Source organism: Aythya marila, assembly GCF_965140915.1.
Source record: "Aythya marila genome assembly, chromosome: 2".
Classification (NCBI taxonomy): domain Eukaryota; kingdom Metazoa; phylum Chordata; class Aves; order Anseriformes; family Anatidae; genus Aythya; species Aythya marila.
In genome coordinates, this window is record NC_139043.1 from 135,435,501 (window position 1) to 135,442,774 (window position 7,274).

General features: G+C 41.9%; 1 long non-coding RNA gene across 2 annotated transcripts; it reads right to left on the reverse strand.

The window, feature by feature from the left end:
* Positions 1–293: 293 nt before the first annotated feature.
* Positions 294–7,069, reverse strand: LOC309875164. Of its 2 annotated transcripts, XR_014316998.1 has the most exons (5): positions 6,692–7,069; positions 5,572–5,676; positions 3,326–3,398; positions 2,950–3,029; positions 294–358 (listed from the first exon to the last, which is right to left on the reverse strand). It is a non-coding gene; the product is annotated as an uncharacterized lncRNA (long non-coding RNA). The 2 variants fall into 2 exon arrangements; XR_014316999.1 differs by having other exon boundaries at positions 5,572–6,709.
* Between the last annotated feature and the right edge of the window lie 205 nt (positions 7,070–7,274).

Consider the following 7,274-nt stretch of genomic DNA (forward strand, 5'->3'; position numbering starts at 1 on the left):
GAAATAACAGGAAGCACCAATTAGGTTAATAAATGACATATCAAGGAATATACATTCCTTTGTCATTAGATTACGCATAGCACATATTGGGTGCAATTAACACAATTCACGTAAAAAAGCCTGCAAGCGACCAGTTTCGGAGCTTTACACGTATTAATGACAACATCACTCAAAGATTTATAAGTTATGCTGATTTTATTGGTGGGGAAGCAGAGGTTAAGCAGGTTTTCTAAGGCCACACAGCAAGCAATTGCTTGGCTTTATAACTCCCCAATCTGCCTCCTGCTCCATCCAGCAGGCCATGCTGACTTACTGCGGAATGCGTATTTCCAGCAAACTCTTCAGGGACAAGAGGAATCTAAGGAACAAAAGGTACAGATAAAGAAACAAATGTTTTCTGCCATTCAAAAACCTCGAGCCATCATCCGTTTAAGTTGTCACACTCACCAGCAGGTTAGCTAGGAGTTAGTCAGGAGTGCAAGAATAACACAAGGGAGATTTTGCTGACAGTGCTTCTAGCAAAACTGCAAGTCAGACATAACAGTTTTATGCCGTGAGATTGCCAGAAGAAAGAAAATGGAATATATCTGCGATTTCAAAGGAAGTTTATTGAGATTTATCGCAAGATAGCTTTAATATTCATAGAATCCAGGACTGTTCTCTTCCATAGAGATCCTGGCAACCACAAGACTGTAAGAAATCAGAAGTGATGCTGCTATCCCACCTTCTGGGAGACTATTTCTACGCTACTCTGCTATGTTACATATGGCTGCTCCTCAGTTTTGCAGCAATTTGTATGTACAAATCATCAATTTAAATGTTAACTTCTCCTAAAGGTGACATATTTTCAGAAACCTGAGAAAAGTAAATGGAACAACTGACCCCCGGGTTTCAAACACCTTTCGAGTCAGACAGTAACCAAGATGAGCGTGAAATAAAGTGCTGAGTACGTGACAATACTATAACCAGACTGCCTGGCATCCGGCTTTGTAGTGGGAATAGAGTTCATTTCCATTCTGTAAGGGGTTTCCAGCCATAAAAAGTCCGTTTCCTTTTCTAGGTGAAGAGAAGAGAGCTGTCCCACCTGACACAATGCTCTGCACAACCAGAATGGGATTGCAGAGGCCCTAACACACAGAGATTAAGCTGCGAACAGCCTGCTCCACATCCCCTCCCCTGGCTGTATCCAATTCACGCTTGCATAACTGAAGTCATGGAATAAATCCCGACCTGGGATTGCTGGCAGATTCTAATTTAAGTACTGACAACAATCCTTCTTGTGCATCGGGAGAGGCTGAGATTCAAGTGACAAAAAAGTATCAGCAAGCAAAAAAACAGAAAGCAGGGAATAAAGAATTGAACGGCCTTACTTGAACTTGGCTTTGGGTAAAGTCAAGCAGCTGAAAAAGCGCCCGATCCAATACCCAAATATAAAAAATAGATGCAGAAATCGCATATTCTGATGCTTAATTTAGAACCTGACATTCTAAACTTACTCCGTGCGTCAAGTCAGAACCAGACACTGCTTGTGCTACACAGCAGCATTGCAGAAATGCAGACTTCCAAGCCCCAGTACAAATAAACATCTTAAATGATGTTACAAATAATGTTCCCAATAAAAATCTTATCAGTTTTAGTCAAGAGGAAAAGCTCCAGCTCTGCATATGCTTCTTGTTACAAAACTGGGAATGTTTTTCTCATTTCAAGAGCTCTGGTAAAATGACACTTAGATATCTGTGTCTGGAAGAATGAAAACGAAAACATTTTCCCCGAAACTGTTCTTCTTGCCTGGAGTATGTCCACGTCTGCCCAGTTTTCCTCAGAAATATCTGCAGTTTCTAAGGAAGTTGCTAATCTCTCTCTCCGATTCTTTCCCCTTACTTTTTTTGATCCATTACTTTCAGCAGTCTGCCTTCATGTGCCACAAAGCTGCATCGAACCTCAGATCCTGAGTTAGTAAACTTTTGGAGAATGCTTCTTAAATAGAACAGAACATCTCGAGTTGAAAGGAACAAGGATCACTGAGTACAACTCCCGGCTCCACACAAGATGACCTAAAAATTAAAGTAAATATCTAAGAGCACTGTCCAATGCTTCTAACTCTCATGGGCTTGGTGCTGTGACCACTACCCCGGGGAGCTTGTTCCAGTGCCCACACGACTTAGTTTGGTTTAGTGAAGGTACCAAAAGAATCAAATATATCACCAGAGAAAGGAAGTAAAACTGAAACCGAGGCTCATACAGCAAGGTTAGCTTCTTGCGGCGTTATTACAGGAAAGTGTAAGTGAAAAACATGAGTGCTAGTGCCAGCTGTGAACTGGTGACCTGGAGCTGACTGATAACCCACTCTTCAAAATGGGAAATCTTCCCCGCCACAGCACAGACAAATGGGGACACCTGGTAGAGTACCGTGGTTCCAGTAGGATGGAAGAGAGTACCATAAGCAATGGGCACGGCGAGACGTTTTGGGGAGGAAATGTGTTTTACGAACAGAATTCCTGGCAAAAAAAAGAAATGGGGTGATCTCCAGCCTCGGTGAAACACCACAGAAGCATGGAGTGGAGGGCAGGAGATGAAACAACGGGGAGGAGCAGAATTGGGAAGAATGCTGGGGGAGTGGGAGTAACTTTCTGGTAGGGCTGGCTGGCACAGCTCCTGAGCCAGGACCCTGGGGTCAGATGCGTGCTAGCACTAGTGCAGGGGCAGGAGAGCACACCAGGAACAAAGCTGGAGGTGGCTGGGTGTAGGCGAGAAACAAAGTCTGTGGCCTCGTACCTTGACTTGAGCTAAGCCTTAAATCTGACTAGTTGTTAGATTGCTTTTCTGGCTTAAAAATACATGTAAAGGATGGGGGTAACTTATTCCTAACTGTTCTCTTGAAGCACAGCTTGCTGCCTGGAGGAAGAAAAGAGCTTTCTAAACTTTTTACCTTTGAATTTCAGAACATACATAAAGGCCAAGATCTTCTACAAAGATACTGTCCTTCCGGCAGAGTGACTCCAAACACTATTCCCAGGATCCTGGAAAGCCTGAAAACGTAAGGAATAGACACCCCTCCAGCATTATTGCCAGATCTCCTTTTAAACTTCAGGCTGTCTGCTCCACCCGCAGAGGTATTCTGGAGGACCAGTTAAACCCAACACCAACAGATCCCCAACCATTCTTGCATTTCACGTAAAATCTGGACAAGCAAACCGAGTCCTTAGCTAAACAAATTGTACCATACCAGCAAGAGTTGATCACTTTGTAAATCAGATAGTATAACTCTAAAAAAAAAAAAACAAGGAGAACTGACTCGTGTTGTGAAACTGAAGGATTCACTTACTGTCAAACTAATGGAGCTTGGTCAGTGAAGCACCGCTTTGTGAGGCAGGTAACAGGATCTACACTTCCCAAAACTGTACGTGGGGACCAAGAAAATAGGTTAGGAAGTCAGTGCAATGAATAAAAAGCAAGCTGATGTTTGATTAAACAGCAATCTGATGAGAGATGACAAAAACCAGAATTCCTTAAATTAGACTTATTCCAAGCTGATCTCACTGGAGGCCTCGCTCGCTGATCTGAAACCTCATTTTGGCACAGGAGCGCACAGAGCATGGACACACACATGCTCATTATCTGAGTACATTTGCAGGCTATAATTCTAGCAAACATTAGATTAAATAAAAGTTCCTTGAACTTTGAAACAAAGAAAAAAGCCCGGACTTCTACTGTAATTAAAAATTTTTGGAAACAGCCTTCAGTTCAAGCCCCACGTTAGCCACTGGTGTTCATCAGCTGCCACAAGGCCTCGAACCAGCACCATAAATGGGAAAAACTCCAGTTCTGTAACAAAACGTCTGGCAGGACGGAGTAGTCCCCACGCAGGCTGACGTGATTTTTAGTAACATATTTCATTTTTATTTGTGCTCCCTACAGAAGCTGTTCTTGACGGCTTAGACCTATGGGTGTCTCCAGACCTCAGTGTCTCTACCAAACAGGCAAGGCCAGCACTCAGCCTGCAAGGAGACAACGATACGGGGAAGAGCACACAGCACTTCACACGGCCTCCCAGAAGTCAGCTATCTTTATTATTTAGTTCTGTTTCAATGCGTATGCTTCATTAAGCCGCTACAGCTGCCTTCATGCCTGTTTAAGCATTTTTAGCAACCTTTAGGCATTACTGCCTTCACACCGCGCCACTTTCAACGAGAAAACTTACCTGCCAGAGGTTATAATGTTACCTGAAAAAGTCCTCTTACTAGGGAAGGTGGCTTAATGAGAATTTCACCTTCTGCAGGTCATAACAAATTTACTACGATTTTCTTCTTGCTTTGCATTAAGAGAATGTTATCTATTCTTGTTTTTTTTTTTTTCTTTGCAATGGAAAATGAGATATTTTTGCATGTACTTGATCCTTCATCAGCATGCCTGCCTTCTGATATTTAGATAATCATAATTTAACAGAGCAGAAATAGTGTTTTACAAGGAGCTTCTGCCCACAGTTGGTTAAACGGCTGATAACCTATGTGCAGAAGGATTCTTCTATAAGAGGAACCAGCACGGCTTCCCCGCGAGCAGCTGTTAATGCAGGCACACATTCAAACATGCAGTTGTCTGAAATAGCAGCGCTGCAGACACTGAAAGTCAAGAAGGGCCAGCTCGGGTTGCAGGACTATGAAACGGGGCAATCACAAGCCGGTGAAATCCTTCTCCCTGCTAAGAGGCTATTGCTGCTCCCTCCTCGCACTTCTTACAGGCACTGGGATTGGCTCCTAAGCCGTGATTCATAACGGCATCACCCTGCTCTGCCTCCCCTGCTGCTGTCCTGGCTCATTGCATTTCCCTCCTATGTTCTGCAAACCATGCCACACAACAAATTCTGCTCCAAACGTCTCCTCATTTTTACCCAGCAGGTAGCTTAAAATCGCAAACTGAAAGAACACGGCACTGGCAGACACAGGAGTGACGTGCTCACACTTTGATTTCAGCAGAAATTCTGATTTTTCCTTTTCAGTTCTGGCAATTTCCAATAGATTTCCGATACCCTTGGCACTAATGAAGAACAATAATTGTCTCATCACAGCCATTAGGTAATAATGGTTGTTTAATGCTTAGCTTAGTGGTTTACAAACTCTGAATACCTACAGTAGAGATTTTTCAGGGTTCTGCACACAAACTGCCTCAGCTGCAACATCAGAGCACCAGCTCTGCTTTGCGTAAGAGCACAGACTGCACCAGGTAATCTCACTGTCAATCTGAGACTTTGAGTTTTCATCTCGGATTTCACTGGCAGCATGACCCTGGGAACACTTCGCTCAGCAACAAACAGTAAAGAACTACCAATAAATTGCATTTGTTTCCCACTAATGTATATTTTAAGTGTCCGTCTTTGAAGTATTTTTAATCTCTGCACAAAAGATGCCAGGAAGCACTAATTCAGCTGAAACAGTCGAATACTTTTAAGACAATACATGTATCATACCACCTGCAAGTGTTTGTACAGAATTATCTCTCCTGTCACCATAAACAATTTTTATAATATTAAGAGTTTTGAGATTTATGATGATTCAAGAGTATTTTGGCACTTACCATGTTTACAGAGAACTCGGGGTTATTATAACGTGCAGTGCTTGAATTCTTCTAGACAGTCCCAACGTAAGGAATGAGAAATGCAGTAACAACTGGCAATGATTTCTGCAAGATTATGGATTGCTTACTGAATTTCACGAAGTGTTTCCCAAGTAACCAATTAACAAAGATTAATGTTGAAATGGAAGAAAACAGAACGGCGGAAAAGCTTTCTAACGTAAGAATTCTCAGATAATTTAAGACTTATTTTAATCACCAATTCAAATGCGAATCAAGTGACAATTTAACAAAGAGCTGGCTTCAGAAACAGGAACAATGTCAGAAACCACTGGCTTCAGAAATTACCTTGTGTGTCAGCTGAGGAAGAAATCAGTTCTGTTAAAAGGCAACTTTGGGTATCATGAGGCAATTGCATCTAAGCAGATCCAATCACAGCCTTTAAGATGCTTTATTTCCAGGTTAAGGTTAAAGTGCATGTTAATTTTAAGTATCTGCTAGACTTGGAAATTCTGAATATAAGAGACAGTATTACACAACGGTGTTACTGAATTTCTGAGCAAATTACTTAATTTGCATTTCTCTGACATCTTATGACCAGAAATATTCTGGTTAGAAAAAGAGCTACCTAGCTAACGAGCCCCTCTACAATACACTGGTGAGTTGATCGTTTCTCCTTACTCAAGAAATGAAAACCAGGCTGAGAGATTAGCTGACCAACGCAAAACTCAATCTCCAGATCAGCTGCAGACCCAGGAACTTCGTAGGTCTTCTGTTTCGATACTTCAAAATGAAACCACGTTCCTCCTCTGAGCTTTTTGTGCTGATACACCTCACAGTGCCAGAGCACGTCTAGTATGAAATACTGTGCAGTAGTCATACTGCCTCCACTTTGCACTCCAGTTGACTTTATCTTGCTCACCAACTTGTCTTGCAACACTGTAAAAAAATCACTTAATCACTCCATGATTGATTTTTTTTTTCTTACTTCCTTCTGCTGTTTTAGTGTGAGAACACCCTGAGCGAAGAAACTGTCTTGGATCTGGAAAGTGCCCACCAAAATGGGCTTCCTTGTTGGAGGTATCTGGATATAATAATAAACAATAAAGGAAATCTTACTGACCTGCAGACAATCTAAACTGATTCCTCTCGTTATGCAGAAACTGTGAAACTCCCTATGACAACTTCAGGAGGAAGTAAGTTAAGGTCCTCTTTCTGGTCCTATGAGAAAGACAGATTGCATTCCTTGAAACCTAGTGTACAGGATTCATTCTTTACTATCAACCTGTGAAAAGGAAGCTGTTATAGACATATTAAAAGGTATGGCTGTCCTTTTTTTTCAGTAACAGAGGTATATACAGAACAAAATTCTCTTTTAGCCAGATGTTTATCATATCGGTATTTCAGAGCAGCAGTCATTACCATCAAGATTGCTTTTCTTGGTTTTATTTCGCACCCTCCCTCATAGGTAGTCTTAAATCTCAAGGGGCCTTTAGATGATATGTTCGATACTTGAAATCTTAGATGAGAGATAGAGTGGTGCAAAAACAACACTGAAAATAAGGCAGGCAAATCTGAAGAAACCGTGCTCTAAAACCTCATTCAGGCCAATAGTGTGCTTCCATTTCTCTGGGGCAGAACCTCCCTGCTTCTGAAATGCTTATTATCAGTGCAAACCATCAAAAAATCCTCAGTAAAATAGGATT